The 20618-nt window shown below is 47.5% G+C and overlaps 1 long non-coding RNA gene across 1 annotated transcript in view; it reads left to right on the top strand.

The window, feature by feature from the left end:
* LOC122174363 (uncharacterized) overlaps positions 1 to 18400 on the top strand; it is a 28935-nt gene extending 10535 nt beyond the window's left edge. Inside the window, exon 3 of the long non-coding RNA XR_010599970.1 lies at positions 16712 to 18400. This is a non-coding gene — a long non-coding RNA (uncharacterized LOC122174363). The remainder of the gene's footprint in view (positions 1 to 16711) is intronic.
* The last annotated feature ends 2218 nt before the right edge of the window (positions 18401 to 20618 follow it).

Below are 20618 nucleotides of genomic sequence, written 5' to 3' on the forward strand. Positions count from 1 at the left end.
TGGGCGGCAGCCCCCGTGTGCCCCCCAGCTACCCCCTCGCCATGCTCAGGCTCTGCGGCTCCCAGGCACGTGAGCCGCCGCCGCCCGGGCGCGGGGCCCTGAGCCTGCTCCGGGAGGGTCAGCGGCGGCTCACACTCCCGGGAGCCACAGAGCCTGAGCGTGGCAATGGGGGAGCCGAGGGGCGCATGGGGGCTGTTGCCCACAGCATGCATCTGCTGCAGGAGCCCCCAGGGGGGACGCTGGGACGCTGCCCGGGCAGGCATGCCCCCCAGCTCCCCTCTCACCACGCTCGGGCTCTGCGGCTCCTGGGAGTGTGAGCCGCCGCTGCCCCTCGTGGAGCAGGCTCAGGGCCCCGCGCCCTGGCGGTGGCTCATATGCCCGGGAGCCACAGAGCCCAAGCGTGGAGCGCAGGAAGGGTGTGGGGGGGTGCTGCTGCCCCCCTGTGCCGCGCCAGCTCCTCCAAGGCTGGGGCTAGCCGCCGCTGCAAGTGGGACGCTCTGGCTCTCTGGTGCCTCCGGAAGGCGGCTTCTCCCTGCTGAGCTGCTGCAGCGGCCCAAGCCTGGCAAAGCCAGTAAGTGGACTTGGGGCGGGAGCCGCCGGGGTGGGGTGGGCTCGCGGGGGGGCGGGGGGGGGGAGAGTGGAGGGCTGTGCACTCTGCAGGGGAGTTCAGGGGGCGGGAACCTGGTCTGGGGAGACATAATGAGCAGCCCTTCGAGTGCAGGTTGTTCCCTGTCTGAGAATGGCGCATCAGTCAACCGGAGATGTAACAGATTGGTTTCATCTGTCGCGGCTCTCCAAGGAGACTGAACAGTAATAGCATCAGTCCTTTAGTCATTCATACATCTGTATTGGCATGGGTGTGCCCCAGCTGAATACTGCTCTGCAGTCTGAGGGCGCAGCCGCTGCATTCAGCTTATCAACATGGCGCTGAATTTGGCCCCTCGTATTATTAGTGGCTGTTTGAACCTCCCATCGTTAAGCACTAGGGTGCATAGCTCCACCAGACCTTGGACGAGATGCCGTTACTGTTAAATCGGCTTGGAGAGCTTCAGCAGAAAAAACTAGCCATACTGCCTCCGTGTCTGGCTGGTGGTGATGTGTAAAGTGGATGTGGCAGAGGATGTGGTGTGTAGGAGTGGAGCAATGGGGATTCAGTCATTGCTAGCCAAGTGGCTCCCCACCTAAGTAGTTCTCACATTTCTTCAGAAAATTGGCAGAAGTATCTCTGCCCCAAGGTAATCTCAACCCAGTTGAATGCAGTTCTGCTTCATTGTTCGAACACCTGCGTTAAAGATCACCAGCAAAGGGAAAACAGAGGGGTTGTGCTCTTTTTTGTAATTGATGATGTAAATAGAAAAAAACCTGAAAGAAGTTTTGTTGGTTTAGCAGATTTTTTACACTTAGCAATCTGAGGCATCGCAAGTCTTGTATTCCGTTCTCTCAACTGCTTGTCAGGAGCTTGAGTTACATCAGTGCTAATGAAAACAAGCAAAAAAACCCCAGTTGTAAATACTCCACCAGTCCTTTCCACTCTCAGGGCTTTGTCTATACTACCACTTAAGTCGATGTAACTTACTTCACTCAGGGGTGTGAAAAAAACCACCCCACTGAGCAACGTAAGTTACATCGACTTAAAGCAGTGTCTACACCATGCTGTCCGCAGGAGACTCTCTCCCACCAACATAGCTTCCGCCTCTTGTTGAAATGGAGTGATTACGTTGACAGGAGAGCACTCTCCCACTCTCGCAGGACAAGCTGCAGAGGCGCCGATAGCGCGGTAGTGAAGACAAGCCCTCAGTTGCTCAGGTTTCATTCCATTGGTGCTTCTGATGTCATTAGCCCACTAATTCTGCAGTTGCCCATAGTGTCTAACCTGTTGTCCCTGGAACACAAGACCTGAATTTCTAATATAAAAAGCAAGCAGAACAGTCAAAAGCGTTTTTGTTTTGTTGAGGGGGGGGGGGGAACACCCTCTTTGGTCTGTATATATCAAAAAGAAGGAAAGGAAAGTAGAAAAGAGAAGTACAAATACAGTTTTCTATCCACTCGCAGTTCATCTTTAAAACAACCAGGTTTTGCAGGTGCCTTGGGTTTTCTTAAAATAGCTTTCACTGTGATTGGTCTCTCTTGAAATTCCTTTGGGAGTTCTCTTCATTTTTAATGGATTTCATTCCTATAGGCTACCTATCAAATTAAGAAACTATGCCAAATGTCAGATTTAAAGGAACTCGCACACACTGCTTTAGATAATCCAATTAATTCTGAAGAGGAAACCATTGCTTCTTAGGCCAGATCTACACACAGATTTCTTATTGGTACAACTATTTTGATTAGGGGGGGGGATTTTTTTTTTAAACCAAAATAGTTATACCAGAATGACTCCTGATGTGGATGCAATTATACACTGTAAAGGTACCTTACACTAAAGGTTCCCTTCTCAGAGGGGAAATAAGCACCTTTTTTACCAATATAACTGCATGCACATTTTGAGGGGGAGGTTGCATGGCTTACGAGCCGTTTCCGTATCTGAAAGGGAGAACGTGTATAGTGCAGGCAGTATTAAAGCTTTACCAGTGTGACTCATGGGAGGCCTGAATAGGAAATATTGACTGTGCCGCACTGTGTCAACATTTCCATGGGCTCGGATGTAGAAAAAATGTGACCAAAAGGGATTCCTGGTCTGCAGGGGTAAAGGTAGCTGCCTTCATCAATCCACTGAAATTCCTAGCCCCTTAAGGATGGGTGATAACCAGGGCCGGCTTTAGGAAGTGTGGGGCCCAGTTAGAACATTTTCGGTGGGGCCCCAGCAGGGATGACCAAAAAAAAAAAAAAAAAAACACATAAAAAAAACCCTTTCATTTCTTCCATGTATTATTTACTTTCCATAACTATATAAATAATAACAAAATTATATATTATGTACATTGCTGGCTGTGGGCAGGGCAGGGGGTGTGGGGCTGGTGCAGGCAGGGGGTGCAGCAGGGGCTGGCAGCGACCAGGGCAGGGGTGCGGGGCTGGTGCGGTCAGGGGGTGCAGCAGGGGCTGGCTGCGGTCAGGGGGTGCAGCAGGGGCTGGCTGGAGACGGGCTGGCTGCAGGCAGGGCAGGGGTGCGGGGCAGGTGCGGGCAGAGGGTGGCTGCGGGCAGGGGGTGCGGGGCTGGCTGTGGGCAGGGCAGGGGATGTGGGGCTGGTGCGGGCAGGGGGCTGCAGGCAGGGCAGGGGGTGCAGCAGGGGCTGGTGCGGGCAGGGCAGGGGGTGCAGCAGGGGCTGGCTGTGGGCAGGGCAGGGGCTCCCCTGCTTCTACCGCCCCGGCCCTTTAAATAGCTGCCGGAGCCCTGGGGAAGCGGCGGAGCTCCAGGGGCTATTTAAAGGACCAGAGCGGCAGTGGCAGCTGGAGCCCCGGCCCTTTAAATAGCCGCCGGAGCCCCCTGCGACCCCAGGGCTCTGGGGGCTATTTAAAGGGCCTGGGGCTCCCCTGCTTCTACCGCCCCGGACTTTTAAATAGCCGAGGGAGCCCTGGGGCAGCCGGCCGCCCCGGTATGGCGGCGTACCGGCAGCAAGGGCGCAGGGCCCTCTTAGGCGCAGGGCCCAATTCAGGGGAATCGCCTGAATCGGCCTAAAGCCGGCCCTGGTGATAACAAGAACAAAAAAGGGAGTCTAGAGTTCCCTAGGGCCCATCATCTGATCAAAAGTCTAGTGACGGGCTATGAATGAGTTTAGCTCTCAAATTATAAAATTCCTTCGTCATTGGGCCTTGTGATCACTCTCAACAATGAAGGGATTCAAATGTACCGAGCTAATTTCTTTCACGGCCCCCTTGTTTCAATCCAAATACTTTTTACGGGCTTGGTCCCTCCCTTAGTGAGACACTCCCAGTTAGCACTGAAGCTGCGAGTCCTTCATGATAAAACGGGGCTATTCGGGATAAGATGCTTTGTTTTGCAAAAGACAACGGGTTGAAAAATGTTGAGGAGAGGCCAATTCTGAATGGTGGGGCTCAGACATGTGCTGGATGATGCGGGGACTGCCAGTTTAATTTCATTCGAAGGAAATACGGGAATAGTTTCCCCAAGGTTGCAGGAAATGGAGACCTGAGTGACAAATCTTGAAGATACGGACCCAGCACCTCCCTTCATGTGCTAAAAGCTGCAGGAGTTGAGCTGTATGAGGTGAAATCTCAGTGAGCATCTCCTTGCAAAGATCTCCCCATATCATCATGTCAGGCGTCCCTCCACCGGTGGAAAAGGCTGCCATGCAGAGGGTCTGTGGGGGACTACAGCCACTGTACCTCCACACTGGCTCTGACCAGGGCCACCCGGGGGGGGGGCAAGTGGGGCAATTTGCCCCAGGCCCCACAGGGCCCGCCACAAGAATATAGTATTCTATAGTATTGCAACTTTTTTTTATGGAAGGGGCCCCCAAAATTGCTTTGCCCCAGGCCCCCTGAGTCCTCTGGGCAGCCCTGGCTCTGACCCCTGGCAGCAGCCACCTGGCTCCCAGATATTGCTATTCGAGTGTCTCCCTGGCCTGGCAGACTCTGTGGAAGAGCTGATAGAGCATGGAGCTGTCGTACTTTCACTGAAGATTCGGTGGGGTTCGCATTCCTGCTCAGCTCAGACCCCAGGCCACTCACTGCTACAGAGGATAAAAAATTTTAAAGGCGGCAGTGGACATGTTGGAGAACAGAATAAAGGTTCAGACATGTTTCCAGGGAGATCCCTGCTGTAGTCAGCATTATGGTTAACAAGTGAGACCACACAAGGAGAAATGGGGGTGACTAGTTGCCTCCCTCTCCCCTTCTGCTAATGGAAGCGGGTGGAAAGATTCCCAGACACTGCTGAAGGAAAAGATCAGGCTGGCTTCTGAAAGCAGGGCCCTAAGGCTAAGCAGCTGCTTGCATTGCATGTGCTTAAGGCTGGCTTTGGTTCCAAAGAGCATAAAGAATGGAAGTCCTGATCATTTTTTTCCCTCCACTTCTAGTGGCAGAACAATCCTAACTACTGTGCAGATATTTTTGCAAGGAATAAAGTGTTCAGAACAGCTGAACTTCCAGGCAATCTTATGTTTCAAGTCTCACATTGACAACAACCACTTTATACTGCCGAACTGAAAAATGCTGAGCATTTATAGCATGTTTGTTGGACATCTTGAAAGTGCTTTACAAACATTAACTAATGAATCCTCACCCCCCCCCTGCGAGATAGGTAAATAATAATACTTTGCATGTATAGATAGCACCTTCTACTGGAGGACATCAGAGTGCTCTGCAAAAATTACAAAATAAAGTCTCACAATAGCCTCACTGAGATAGGCAAACATTATCATTTCCATTTTACATACGGGAAAATCTAAGTGGCTGGTCACTGGTAAGGTCACAGAACGCCTGGTGAGATCACTCTTCTTCGGCATGCCATATCAGGAAAAGGGCAGCTCTTGAGAGGAGTAGTGCTGGAAGAGGAGGACAGAAGGGGGAGGTGGGCCCCAAAGAGGATGGTGTGGGTTAACCGGGGAGCTGCATTTATATTCTGATTGGGTGGGCAAGAAATCCTGTCCTTTCCCCATTCTGTGAAGGGAGAAGTTGAATTTCTAAGTGCAATCAATCTGGAATCTTCACAAGCACTAAATTCACTTGCAGAGACAATGAAATGCACTTCAATTATGGCATTACTGTATTGTATGTTGTCATCACTATTCTTTACTAGCACACACCAGTTAACTGTATTTTATTTTATAGTAATTCCTGGTACAATTGGGAAGAAAAATGTTCAAAAGAGGATTTGTAAGAATAGTGACAAATATAGCTCGACCATTCTGTCAAACCTGGGCTCTGCTCAAGAATCACAGGGACCCACCACCGGGGGTTATAACAACTTATGATTTGACTTCATCAGTAACGAAGTGGCTCAGGCTCAGTAACAAACTGGCAAGGATGATAAGCTCCTTTTCTTAAATGTGGCGAGTTGTGAGTCCAGCATGCCCCTGTGGGATTGTTCAGGAGTCCGGGTCAGGGAGTAGACACCCCTCAAAGGTTATCTAGTACATAGACACATATCACGTGCAGGTGGCGCTCAGGAGAAATGCTGCAAATAATGACAGCCCTGGAAACCACTGACCCCCATCCCGCTCGTCCACAAAACTGGAACAGCCAGTTTAGCAACACACCAAGCTGCTCCATTAACATGCTGAAAGGCTAATCGGAAGGGAGCACCCTAGGGGTAAGAGAGGAGATCATCCTCAAGCATCCATGTCTGGCCAATCACTGGTCTCTCTGATAAAGGTGCCCGTTGTGATGGTGATGCCTGGAGCCATTCCTAGAGATCAAATACTGAATCCACGCACAAAGGAGCTGGATTGCTCTCTAAATGGAAACCATTCATTCCCATTTGCTCCAGCTCATCAGAGCGGGATCACTGTTCCCACTCTGATAGGATGAGGTTGTTCAGTCACTGCACCGTCTTTGACCTCTTTAGACCAGCAAGGCAAATAACTGGTTGGGGGAGTAGAGCTGGAAGAACTCTAACAGGTACTGGTATTGTATAATAAGCTTACACAGGACAAAAGACAGGCTTTATCATGTAAACCGAGGCGAAACCAGTGAGGCTTACCAGCGCCCACAGAGCACCTCTATAACAAAGCAAGTAGTAGACGAAAAACACCTACAGAAATGTCTGATCCAGACAATATATCAAACTAATGCCAAAACACAGAACTGAACACATCCAAAAAGCCCTATTAAACCTATTATAGGTCAAATCTATCCCCCTCCCTGCCCCCGAACTGTGGTTTGACCTCACTTAACTACATCCTGATAAAAATGTTATTAAAGTGAATGTTTAAAATTAAATATACACAGGTTAAGAGGGAAGGTACTGTCCATCTGGGGTCAGACTTGGGTTATGAGGGATTACAGGTGTCGGTTGCAAGGGTGAAGAGATACATACATATCATGTAACCAGCATAGACCCAAATTGGGGTGCAAAAGTTTTTCAAGTGTCAGTGGATAAATGGGCTCGGGTACGCCACCCATGGAATGTATAAGGAGTCCAAGTTAGTATCGGTGTAGCGAATTAGTACATGGGTGGGGTGTGTCCCTTGGTTCATCAGGGAAGGAAGTGGGTTATTTCCCTGGTCGGTGGTCTCAGTTACTCAGCGTGGTATTGGCGGTGTCCTGTGATCCTAGGATTTTCCACGGAGATAACTAGCTCATGTTAATGATCTTGCTGTAAAAACACATCTTTTTTGGCTGTGACACAGCCTTAGACACTTTTGTACTTGTATTACACTAGTGTGCGGAGGACCCAGCCAAGATAAGGCACCATTGTGCTGGACCCTAATATCAGTCTACCTTCTGTGCTATCCCCAAGCATTGGGTTCCTGCTAGAGAAAGACCAGAGTAAATGCCCATTGTATCTACACTGGCTAGAAACAGAGTATAGATTGTAGCCACTTTGGGGGCTTTCTGTTCTGTGTTTGTACAGTGCCTAGCATAAGGATGTTCTGGTCCATGACTGGTGCTCCTTCGTGGTACTATTGCGATACAAATAATAAATAACAACCCAACAGATAGAAGTCAATTGTGATGGGGTAGTCAGCCCTTAAGGGCAATAGTGCCTAGTGGTCATCCCACCCCATCATGTGGCATAGTCCCTTAAGGATTTGAAAGGTCCAATAGTTTTATATATATAAGCATAAAGGCTGCCTCCTCCCTCATAGCAGGTCAGACCCCGGGAGATACCAGCAGGGGAAAGTGGCCTGCTGAGGACCCAGAAGCCGGATGGCTAATCAAGGAAAACAGCCACCTGAAAGAGGAGCTGGAAAACCCAGCGCTCAGTGCCAGAGAGAACGTAGGGCTCCTGCTTAGGAAGGACCAGAGGAGCTGATTAATAGAAGCCAGATAAAGAGGGAAGAGTGGTTTAAGAAGAGAGTGAAGGACTTACACTACAGCCCACATCCAAAGAAGAGAGCTGGGAATGCTTAAGGAAGGACTGAAAGGAGAAACCCAGAGAAGGCACTAAGAAGGGTTCCAGAAAGAGAGACTGTTGCCCAGGCATGTGTGGAGGGGGAAACAGAAGACCTGGCAAAGGGATCAGGCACACGAAAGCAGGGTATCCTCAAGGAAAGAGCCAGAGACAGCTAGTTGGACTGAGCCCAAGACAACAAATGCCTCCAGGTGTATCTCAGTAAGGTGCTACTTGAGCTTTTGACTTTTGTTAATGAATGAGACCCTTGGAAGGGGGTGCCCTTTGATAAAAAAGGTTTGTCTGGATTTGTTTATAACCCAGATGAAGGGAAACCGAGGCAGAGGCTCAACTGTGGCACCATACCTGACCAAAGGGAGGCATGCTGGGCTGACCTCCGCACCACGATGTCCATCAAGAACAAAAACATGAATTTTTCAGAAAAAAATTCCAAGGCGATTAAAATTCTTATTTTACAGTTAAATCATTCTGCGCTAGGCCTCACAACAGACACACTGGGGAAATCCAAGGGGACAGACAAAAAAGTTACAAGAAAAATCTCTGTGGTTCCTCGGTTATTAAAACAAACAAACAAACCAACCAAGAGACAAATATACCCCTCCCTAATAACACTACTGCTTACACTATCTGATCATGTAATTCAACCTCACCACACCCTATTTGGGAATGAAGTACTGTGTGCACTCAAGAACTTTCCCAACAATGGCTGCAGAGCCCAACTAAGCCAATTCTTTCACAGGCCATATGAAAAAAGACACTATTACCACTATCTCAAGCAACTCAACATACAGAATTCACTGGCTGACCAATACCAAAAAAGGGATTAAAAACACACTTCACTCCTATGCAGCATCTCTCGCAGCCGTGCCAAGACCCATGCTACAATCGATCACGTGCCAAAACAAATAATGCTGTGGACATTAACTCACAAATATACTTATCTATAGTTTTATATCTATAAGAAATATATTTTGAGTTAAATCACAAAATGACATGCTGGGAATAACACATCAGAATCCACAATGAGCGAGACCAGTGGTTCTCGAACTTTTGTACGGGTGACCCCTTTCACACAGCAAGCCTCTGAGTGCGACCCCCCCTTATACATTAAAAACACTTTTTTATATAATTTAACACCATTATAAATGCAGGAGGCAAAGCGGGGCTTGGGGGTGGAGGCTGACAGCTCATGACCCCCCATGTAATAACCTCGCGACCACCGAGGGGTCCCAACCCCCACTTTGAGATCCCCCGAGCTAGACTGATGTACAGAAACTTCTTACGAGAGAAGCTCCCTTACCACAATGAATGCGCAAGACACAATCAGGCTATTACGAAATATGGAATCAGCCATTAGAAACCAAAACACAGAGATGTGAGACACGTGAAATCCAGGGAGGAATGGTTTTGTAATCAACGACACCGGAGAGAGCAAAACAAAAAGTGTCTTCTATGCCACTGCCATAAATACCGTGCATGAGAAACTCACTTCCTCAAACCCACTGCTGTTGTGAGCCTGTTTGTTCTAGCCCTATAACATTGGAAACTTGTATATATTTTGTCAATAATTTTTATTTAACTGAATAATATACATTAATTGAACGCAGTGGGACAGATTCATCCCTGGTGTAACATCAGTGACTTTGGTGACGTTACACCGGGGATGAACACTGTTTTGCTCTCCTCTTGTGTCTCATGCTCACACACTCTTTAGTTTGCACACGCAATCCAACGTACTCTGGAATTGATGAAACTGTGATCTGGCTGGAACTCATTGTCACATGGTGGATCCCCTCTCTGAGGTGCTCAGCTTTTCCTTTGTGTTCCAAAACCCTCTAGCTGCCGTAAACGGAACCCTGTGCTCACGCACAGATCTTGTGCATGATATTATTGTCATGGTGTGAAAAAAACATGCATTTCCTCAGCAAGGGAGAGGAGGACAGAGGAAAAAAAACAAGCTCAGTCCAGAATCTGTCCTCAAAGCCGGGTCATTCTCTTTCTGGAGGAAAGACAACACATGCCACTAAAAGACTGGACAGGATTCTAAAGACTGTGGGAAGGATGAATTGGTTACGAAACACATCGGCACAAATGAATCGGCCTCAGAAAGACAAGGGTGGGTGAGGTAATACACCACATACTGCCTCAGAAGACACTTTGCCGATCATCAAAAGCTTCAGGGATCTTGGAAGGGAGCTGAAGGAGAGGACATTTCATGTGATCTCAGAGATTCTTCCAGTCCCATAAGTGAAAACAGATAGACAGCTGAAGATATTGGCGGTAACCCTTTGGCGTAAGTGGAGGGGTTTGGCTTTGTTGAATACTGGTCCATCTTCTGTGGGAAGAGGAGGATGTCCAGTTTGGACCACCTCCATCTAAGTAGGAGGGGAACAAATCTTCTGGGTAGCAGACTAGTTAGATAGAGTAACCAGAAGGACTCTAAACTAGCATGTAAAAGCTAAATTGCTAAGATGGTAAATCCAGTACACATACTCAAACTAGGGTTACCATCTTTTAGTTTTTAAAAAGGAGGACACTCCATGGGGCCCCGGCCGCGCCCCAACCCTGCCCCTTCCCCGCCCTCAGCCCCGCCCCAACTCTGCCCCCTCCCCTGAACGCTCCACCCCCTGCTCCTCCCCCTCCCCTGCTTCCCGCGAATCAAATGTTCGCGGGAAGCCTGAAACAGGGAGGCAGCAGGTAGGCTGGGGCGGGGTGCGGCACGACTCAGTCCGGCCCTCCTGGCCGAGCGGCTCCCTTCGGCGGCCGGCTGGCCGGCCCAGGCCAAGAGGCTCTGGCCCCGGCGTCTCCCGCCCGGCTTGGCTCGGGCCCTGGGGCACTGGCTCCCGGCCCCGCGACCCCAGCTCCCGGCCCCGCGACCCCGGCCCCTGGCCCGGCTCCCGGCCCCCGGCTCCTGGCCCGGCCCCGCGCCCCCGGGTCCTGGCCCGGCCTGGCCCCCGGCCCGGCACCGCGCCCCCGGTTCCCGGCCCGGCGACCCCGGCTCCCGGCCCCACGACCCCGGACCCCGGCCCGGCACTGCGCCCCCGGGCTCGGCACCGCGCCCCCCGGCTCCCGGCCCGGCACTGCGCCCGGCCCGGCACTGTGACCCCGGCTCCTGGCCCGGCCTGGCCCCTGGCCCGCCACCGCGTCCCCGGTTCCCGGCCCGGCACTGCGCGCCCGGCTCGGCACCGCGCCCCCCGGCCCGGCACCGTGTCCCCGGCCCCGCGACCCCGGCTCCTGCCGAGCACCGCTGGCCCCGGCCCGGCCCCGCACCGCCGACCCCAGCCCTAGAGGCCCCGGCCGAGCACCACCGAGCCCTCCCTCCCTCCTTCCCGATTTTCCCGGACATGTCCGGCTTTTGGGGATTTTCCCCCGGACGGGGATTTGAGCCCCAAAAAGCCGGACATGTCCGGGAAAATCCGGACGTATGGTAACCCTAACTCAAATGTAAAACCCAGACTCAAAATAGCATGAATGTAGAGAAACAAAATGTATGTAAACAACAAATTCTTCAATTGTCTAGATACCAAAGCTAGAAGCCTGGAATTAGAAATATTCATTTATCATAGTTTCGTATTTGACATAGTTGGTATTACTGAAACTGGCTGGAATGAGTCACATGAGCGGAATATTGAAATCACTGGGAGGGCTAGATTGGACATAAGAAGGGTGTGTGTGTCACGCAAGAACAAACATACTCTTACCCGCTTGAGAGTTACTGACAATTCAGAAGGACAGGGCCTGGATGCTTACTGTAAGGTGATGAGTCACTCCTGTGCTAGGCGCCAGCCAATCCACAGGCCAGGAATTGGTCTGGTGACTCTCAGGGAAAATATAAGCCTTGCAGGAGGAACAGCAACTCAGTCTGCAAAAGGTCTCTCCAGGGCTTGGAACTATCTCCTGCCTGACAAGGGTAACAGGCTCCCTAGGCATTAGCCTGCTCCAGCCTGGCTCTTGTTTCCAACCTGTAACTACTCCTGCTCCCACCTTGCTCCAACCCCACTCTGGACTCCTGATTCCAGCGCTGACTCTGGTTCTTACTACTAGACCTCACTGCCACAGCTCCAACCACTAGGCACGACTATCCCCATCACAGTTTCTAACACATATGATCGGTGTACTGCCAGATAAACCATAAGATTGAATACCGGTGGGGGTCTATTATAGACCACAAATCAGACAAAGGAACAGCTCCTTTAACATCTAGCTAGGATGTATAGAAAGAAAAATTGCACTTTCATAGGGGATTTCAATCTGGGGGACATGAACTGGAGGTCTTGTACTGCCACCGGGAACGCATGCTTGGAATTTCTAGAAGTTATAGATGGTAACTTTCTAACACACCAAGTACTGCAGCCAGCTCAGGGTAATTCTGTATTAAATCTCATTTGGATGGATAAAGGTAAATTGATCACTGAACTAATAACTAATGGCGGCTTAGCTGCAAGTGATCATGTTCTAATTTCAGTTGCTGTATGCAAACAGAATATAGTCCCAAGCTGAAAAGAACTATGAGCAAAAGTGAGTGAGAGGAAATATTTAAACAAATAAATGTGAATGATAATTGGGAAATGTTTAAGAATGCTTTATTAGATGCCCTAAAGCCCACAATTCTACAGTCACAAAAGAAGGCTTCTTTAATTAAAAAAAATCATGGTTAAGGAAGGAGGTGAAGCTAGCAATAAAACTTTTTTAAAAAATGGACAAATTGAAAAATGGGGTAGCTGATAGTAATGTGTATAAACTGGCAGTTAAGAAATGTAAACAATTGATAAGGGAAGCTAAAAGTATCAATGAAAAGGCAAATGTGATCCTGGGATGTAAAAGCAGGGAGGAACATCAGTAGGAGTAGGGAGTTGATATTACTTCTGCATGTGGCATTACTGGAGTGTTGTATCCAGTTCTGGTGTCCATACTTCAACAAAGATGTGGACAAAGGTGGAAAGAGTTCAGAAATGAGCTACAGTGGTTTTCAAACTTTTTTTCTGGCGATCCAGTTGAAGAAAATTGTTGATGCCCCCCATGACCCAATGGAGCTGGGGATGAGGGGTTTGGGGTGTGGGAGGGGCTCAGGGCTGGGGCAGAGGGTTGGGGTGCAGGGGGTGAGGGCTGCTGGGTGGGTCCAGGAATGAGGGATTCGGGGTGTGGGAGGGGACTCTGGGCTGGGGGTTGGGTTGTGGGAGGGGGTCAGGGCTCTGGGGGGTGCAGGCTCTGGGGTGGGGCCAGGGATGAGGGGTCCAGGAAGGGGCTCTGGGTTTTGGGGGGCCCAGGGCTGGGGCAGGCGATTGGGGTGTGGGGTTGGGGCACAGACTTACCTTGGGCGGCTCCCGGTCAGTGGTGCGGCGGGGGTGCTTCCTGGCACCGCAGACCGTGCTATGTCCCAGACGTGGCAAGCAGTAGATCTGGCTCCTAGGTGGAGGTGCGCACGTGGCTCCGTGCGGCTCTTGCCTGCAGACATCACTCCCCCCAGCTCCCATTGGCCGGGAATCAGCCAATGGGAGTGCAAAGCTGGTCCTTGTGGGCGGGGCAGGGCGGGGGCAGCGTGGTGTCAGAACAGGTAGGGGCTAGCCTGTCTTAGCCAGGCAGCACCGCCGACGGGACTTTTAATGGCCCGGTCAGTGGTGCTGACCAGTGCCTTACATTCCATGACCCAGTACTGGGTTGCGACCCACAGTTTGAAAACCACTGAGCTACAACGATTCAAAGCCTGGAAAACATTCCTTCAAATGAGAGACTAAATAAGCTCTATCTATTTAGCCGAGAGAAGATGAAGAAGTGACTTGATCAGTTTGCATGTACCTACACGGGGAAGAGATATCTGAGAGCAGGTGCTTCTTTCATCTAGCAGAGAAAAAGAAGCATCATGAGAACCAGCGGTTGGAAACTGAAGCTAGATAAATTCATACTAGAAATACAGCACAATTTTTTAAACTCTACATTTATTTTGGACGTTTCAAGAGGTTTACAAATCCTTGCCATGTACATATCAGAGCAAATACAAGAATCATTCCAACAGTGAGCTTCTGTTTACAGAAACATTGAACAGTAATATAATAATTGGATCTGTCTTTAGCAGCAAGTACGAGCTGCTTTTAGTGATTTTTATGAAATTGAATGAAATCTCAGATTACTCATACTTAAACTAGGCACGTCTATCAAATGTTAGTATTCAAAAAGCTATCCAAGCGCGCTGTTTTGTTTGTTTGTTTGGCTTGGTTTGTTTGCAGGTGAATGTACTTGCCTGAGTATTGAATAAATTGTAACCAAATTTCTATGTATCTACTTGTCCTCTGTCTATTTAGCTGGTTATGATTTTTCCACAACCTCCCATATTTTTGTGAACCATTCCTCTAGAGTTGGACTATTCATCTTTCTCCAATGAGAGGCTATTAATAGCCTACCGGGGTACTAGCAGACATGAGATTAATTCTTCATTTCTCTTTGTGTGACCATTTCTGCCAGGAAGCTGCAGGTGAATTACTAAAGGATCATTTGGTAATAAATATCAACAATTCGTGATATTTGGTTACAAGTTTCATCCAAGTGCTCATGAATGACTGGACATGTCTGCCATATATGCATAAAATCTCCCCTTTCGCCAGAATTTCTCCAACGCTTATTCCCATTCAATCTATGTGTATATACTTAACATGACTGTGTGAGGTGGCATTAAAACAGTATCGTCAAGAAATGTTCATCTATTGTGCTACAGATGGAGGTTGCTGATCCTCTCTTCCAATCCAAACTCCATTCCTTTGGGGGGTAATTTCTCTATCCAGATCCTCTTTCCAGTGTGTCATATATGGCCTTGTTTTGGTTAGGAAAGCTGTCTGCAAACATTAGTTATAAATTAGATAGATAGATAGATATTGTATTGTTTCCTAATTGACAAGATGCCATCACTTCTATTTAAGGCCTGGTTTACACTACATGATTAAGTCAACACAAGGCAGCTTATCTCGATGTAGCTTTGTGTGTTTACCCTTATATTTCACTCTCGCCAATGTAACTGCCCATTACGCTGACTTAATAACACCACCTCCTTGAGCGGTGTAGAGTCCAGGTCAACGGAGTTAGGTCGACACAGTGTCAGTGTAGACACGGTGTTACTTACATTGACTGTTAGTGGCCTCCAGGAGCTGTCCACAATGCCCCACCCTGACCATTCTGGTCACCATTGTGAACTTTGCTGCCAATGGCCAGGGAACTGACCTTCCCCGTTAAAGTGCCACGAAGTTTAGAAATTCCATTTCCCGGTTGACGTGCATGGAGAGCTCACCTAGCAACTCTACAGCACGCCTAGCAACTGCCCAGCTGACCATGACAGCTACATGCTCCTATCCAGCCATAGAAAGTTTGACATGCTTGGGGCATGGAGGAGAAGGGTTGCAAGAGAGACCAGCGGCAGTGCCACGTGAAAGGCAAGGAACTGCAGCAGGTGTACCAGAAAGCAAGGGAGGCCAACAATCACTCTGGTGTGGCACCACAGACTTGCCACTTTTCAAAGAGCTGCATGCCATCTTTGGATGACACCCCCCTGTCCTGTGGATACTTTGGAGGAGCCTCGCCATAAACAGCGAGAAGGAGGTGTTGAATGAGGAAGAGGAGGAGTATGGGGGACAGGCGACCGGGGTATCCAGTGGCACAGTGAGCCAGGATGTGTTTTTGACTCCAGCACTGTCCAGCCAGTCCTTACATCCCAGCATGGGTGAGCCTGATGCAGGGAACCTGGTAAGGATGCAGTTTGCTTTGAAATTACAGGGATGGAACCCCCAAAGTAGCAGGCCACATCTGTTGATTTGCTCTCTTTTTTACTGATGCTAGAAGAGGTAGTGAAACCACCAAGAAAGGTGGAGTTGCCATCTGCTTCTCATCCCCCTCTAGAGTTAGGCAGAGGGGGCCTCCTGGAACCCTCTGTTTATGTGCACTGGGATGTCCCGTGAATCCTCCCATAGAGATCTTGAGGAAGCTTTCGTGCAGGTAGCTTGCAATCCTCTGCCAAAGGTTTCTGGCGACGGCTGCCTCCATCCCTCTCAAAACCCGCTGTGTAGACAGCACTACGTTAGTAGAGGAGCTTCTCCCACCAACATAGCTACCATTTCTCAGGAAGGTGAAGTTACTAAGTCTATGGGAGAGCTCTCCCCTGTCAGCTTAGAGCATCTTGATCAGAAGCGCTACAGCGGCACCGATGCACGTTTGTAATGTCAACCTGCCCGAATACCTCCTTAAATACGCGGTAAAATTCAGCTGGAAAACTCTCCACTCCTGCGGTTTTGCCACTTTTCATTTGCTATTGCCTCTAACATTTCTTCTTCCGTTACTTCTCTAACGTTTCTTTATCAGTTCTGTTTATTGCTGTCAAGCTGCTACTTCAGGTATTTTTGAATAACTTCAAAGCTCGGAGTATCTGAAGTACAGACGTTTTTATAATAAGCAGCAAAAGTAGCACATCTTTCATTAGGGTGTGTAACTATCTTTGGTTGATGGTTTTTAATTGGTGGAATATTACATTGGTCTTGAATCCCTTTAAATGTTTGAGCCCTTTTTTCATAAAACATCTGCTCTGAATACCTCAGGGCTTTTTCAGTGGCATCTGTTATCAACATATTCAGTTTCCCCCTACTATTAGTTAATTGTTGATATTCTTATTTTTGAACCTGTGGTTTTATCCATGTGCTGTATCCTTTTTATCTCCTGTTCTAGTTTTATTTTTCCTGCACTTTTTCTTTTTTTCAGCTGAGAGGCTCTGCTTACCAACTGATCCCTGAATGCTGCTTTACCTGTCTCCCAGAGAAGCCCTCCTTTCGTACTTCCCCATCATTTATCTGAAAGTATTGAACGCTGTCCTCTGTAATTGCTACAACTGATCGGTGTCCTGGAGAAGCAAACAGTTCCTTTTCCATAAGTGAACGTTGGGACCCATCCCAACTATCAATTATTACTTCCACTGGTGCATGATCTCACCCTGTAATGGTGCCAATTTCTGCAGATCTCGTTGGCGTCACTGATTTAGAGATTAACTTTCGCCAACAATCTGAGGGATTCAATTGCTGGCACATAAAAGTCAATATTACACCTGCTTGCTTATCCACCTTGTTGATCTGCCAGTAAGAAATCTGTCTCTCCTCCAAGTAGAACTTCCCCTTCTTCAAAGTGTTGCAGGGTTTTAGAGAAATCCTTAAATATGTTTTTCGCTCTTGCTCGGCAGCATACACCGCGCCCACGGTTAGTAATACCCGAGCAATTGTGTCCTTCAGTAAGATGAACTGTCCCTCCTTATTCTTCGATTGATTTTTAAATCGGCAAAATTACATATTTACCAAATATTATGCCCACTCCTTTTTTCTTTTCTTTGGCTGATGCAAAAAAAAGTCTGCTGAGACCACTTACCGTTATGCCCATAATTTGCCCTTCCTGAAAGTGAGTTTCTTGAAGTAAATTAATCCGAGTGGTTATTTTTTTTTTTTTTAAGTTCTGCCAGGGCTTTTTTCTTTTTAATTACATTATTTAGCCCATTGATATTCAAATATATTTAAGAGGAAGAGCCACTGAGAATAACTACTTAGCTTATTAAAAATCTTGAAATTATTGTGATTATTTTGGCTGTTTGATCCCTTGTGTGGCCAGTATCTCTCATTACTAATCACGTTGCATTCACAATTGTGTGCCTGAACATGGCTTGGTTTCTATTTGTAAACTTCCCTGTTTCTTGCATTAATTCACCATGCCTCTCCAGTCCTCAAATCCCTCCCCTCTCCTACAGTCCTCTCACTTTAAATCCCCAAATTAAAATACTAACATAGCATGTAAATCATTCCCCAAACAACTGTGCTTTGCTGAAACTTAAACTGCTGTACTGCCCCCATGAACACAGGCTATGTCAACACTACAGTTTATGTTGGCATAACTTATGTGGTCAGGGATGTGAATAAACCACCCCTCTGAGTGACATACATTACACTAACATAAGCACTGGCTGGTCAGTGCTTCGTCCTGCCAGCATAGCTACTGTCGCTCGCGGAGGTGGTTTTATTATGCTGATGGGCGAGCTCTCTCCCGTTGGCATAGTGTTTTCACCAGACATGCTACAGCTATATTTTTAAATCGAGTTTGTAATCAATTATTGGCCTGTTTTGCTCTAAACACAGTTTGTGCCCACACACAATATGGATGATAGTTAACTGCCTTAGCAACTAACTATATGCTATCTTTCAGTAGGGACCTACGTTGGTACATGCTTGCCTTCCTGTAACCAAGACATAACCACTTGTTTTGCTGTGTAGATGGGACTCTCTAACACTGAGTGAATAGCCTGTTTGGCTGGTTCTCCTTCTTCCCAGTTCCGTGTGTAGTAGAAAATCTCAGAATCTCCACCTGTTGCTGGTAACTCTGGTTTTGGCTACACTGGGAAAATTAGGGCCTTGTCTGCATTAGCTAACGTGTTAACTAACATATGTTAAACCCTCGCATAGACAAGGCAATTGTAGTTTTAACATGTGTTAACTGGTTCAGGTAGTTTACCTCAACCAGCTAATACATGTTCAAATTACAACTGCCTTATCTATACAAGGATTTTAACATGTTTGTTAAAATGTGTTAGTTAACATGTTAAAACACAATTTCTTTCCTAATGTAGATGTGCCCTCGGTGTGTTTAAAAATCATTTTAACTCACACATTTTAATTGAGAGAGATAAGCTGGTTGAGGTAATATCTTTTACTGGACCAACTTCTGTTGGTGAAAGAGACACGCTTTTAAGCTCCACAGAGTTCTGCTTCAGCTCGTCCCGTAAAAGATATTACCTCACCAACCTCGTGTTTTAATTCACACACGCCTAAACACCACTTAGCACCTAGTGTAGCCAAAGACATTCATGTTTAACAATGTAATATCCAGTTTTGGTTAATCTAGGGCAGGAGTTCTCAAACTTCAGTGCACCACGACCCCCTTCTGACAACAAAAATTACTACAGGATCCCAGCGGGGGGACCAAAGCCTGAGCCAAAGGGCTTCAGCCCCAGACAGGGGGCCTGTAAATCTAAGCCAGCCCTGGAAACCCCATTAAAACAGGGTCCCAACCCATTTTGGGGTCCCGACCCACAGTTTGAGAATCGCTGATCTAGGGACTACAGCCAGGTTAAGCATTTTTAAATACAACGTTCCCCGTCTACTGTAGGTGCTAGGTGATATTTAACAATGTGTTAATTAAAAAGTTGTTTGCAGTTTTGTGGCCGAGTTGGTCCTAGGATATATGAACATGGAGTTAACATGTCTCCTAACACACCTCATTTTTGCACTGTAAACAACGATAGAATGTTAAGGTTATTACATAAGATAACAGTAGTCAGATGCCAACACAAAAACTTCATCTTTGTGTAAACAGACAGTTAAGTAGATCAAATATGTCAGCTCATTGTTAAAAGACTTCCTAACACACCCTGTCACAGGAAAGTGTCAGAAAGATTGAATTTCTGACTGGTTTTTCAATCAATCTCATCGTGCTGCTTTTTGCATTGTGATCTAATATTTTGAAAGAAATGGATCTTAGCAGGAGCTTTCCCAATCAGAAGAGTTATTCTTCAAACAACACAGAGTCAACCTGTGGAACACGTTGCCAGGGAATGTTGTGAAGGCCAAAAGTACATCTGGGTTCAAAAAAGAATTACATACATTTATGCAGTACAGGTCCATCAATGGCTATTAGACAAGATGGCCAGGGATGTAACTCCATGCTCTGGGTATCCCTAAGCCTCTGTCTGCCAGATGCTGGGACTGGAGAACAGGATGAATCACTCGGTAATTGCCCTTTCTGTTCATTCCCTCTCAAGCGTGTGGCGTTGGCTACTGTCAGAAGACAGGATACTGGGCTAGATGAACCCAGTAGGGCCATACTTATGATCTTATGACTAATTTTCTAATTGCAAACCACACGAAAAAAAATCCGTTAAAAGAGTTCCCAGCTACTGCTAAAAAGGATCTGAGCCTTGTCATCACCACATGATATCGCTATCTTAAAAGGCTCTCTTTGTAAACTACTGTAACTCTTTTCAGCTAAACTGAGCTCCTCTTTGTAAATATTTGGAATAAAATGAATCAACTGTTGAAATGTCTGAAAGGAGCAAGAAGCAAGGAAAGAAACAAGCATAAAATTGAAAGATAACGTAATACTAAAATCAGATGTAAAATACATACTAGCTACTTTTCAAGTTATCAAAAAGGATTGTTTTTCATTCTAGAAAAAGTATCTCCAAATAATAAAATTGGAGTGAAAATTACACATTAAAGATAGAGCAGCATTATCCAGCCTCTGTTCACTGCTTCAAAATTTTAAAGGGGCAAGATTCCGCTTTCCAGTAACAGAATGAGCTGAAGATGTTACTCCTCAGAAAATATAATAAAAAATGTGTTAAGCAAATGGCCAGAGAAAGGAATCTCCTCATGAACACAGGGTAAACAAATACATCAAGAGACATCACGAGGATTGAGGAATTGGATTCTGGGGTGTGTGTAGGAGAATACTTTGTTAATACACTGCTACCTCGATATAACGCGACCCGATATAATACGAATTCGGATATAACGTGGTAAAGCAGTGCTCCGAGGGGACGGGGCTGCGCACTCCGGTGGATCAAAGCAAGTTCAAT

The sequence above is a fragment of the Chrysemys picta genome, chromosome 3 (assembly GCF_011386835.1).
Source record: "Chrysemys picta bellii isolate R12L10 chromosome 3, ASM1138683v2, whole genome shotgun sequence".
NCBI classification, from domain to species: Eukaryota; Metazoa; Chordata; order Testudines; family Emydidae; genus Chrysemys; species Chrysemys picta.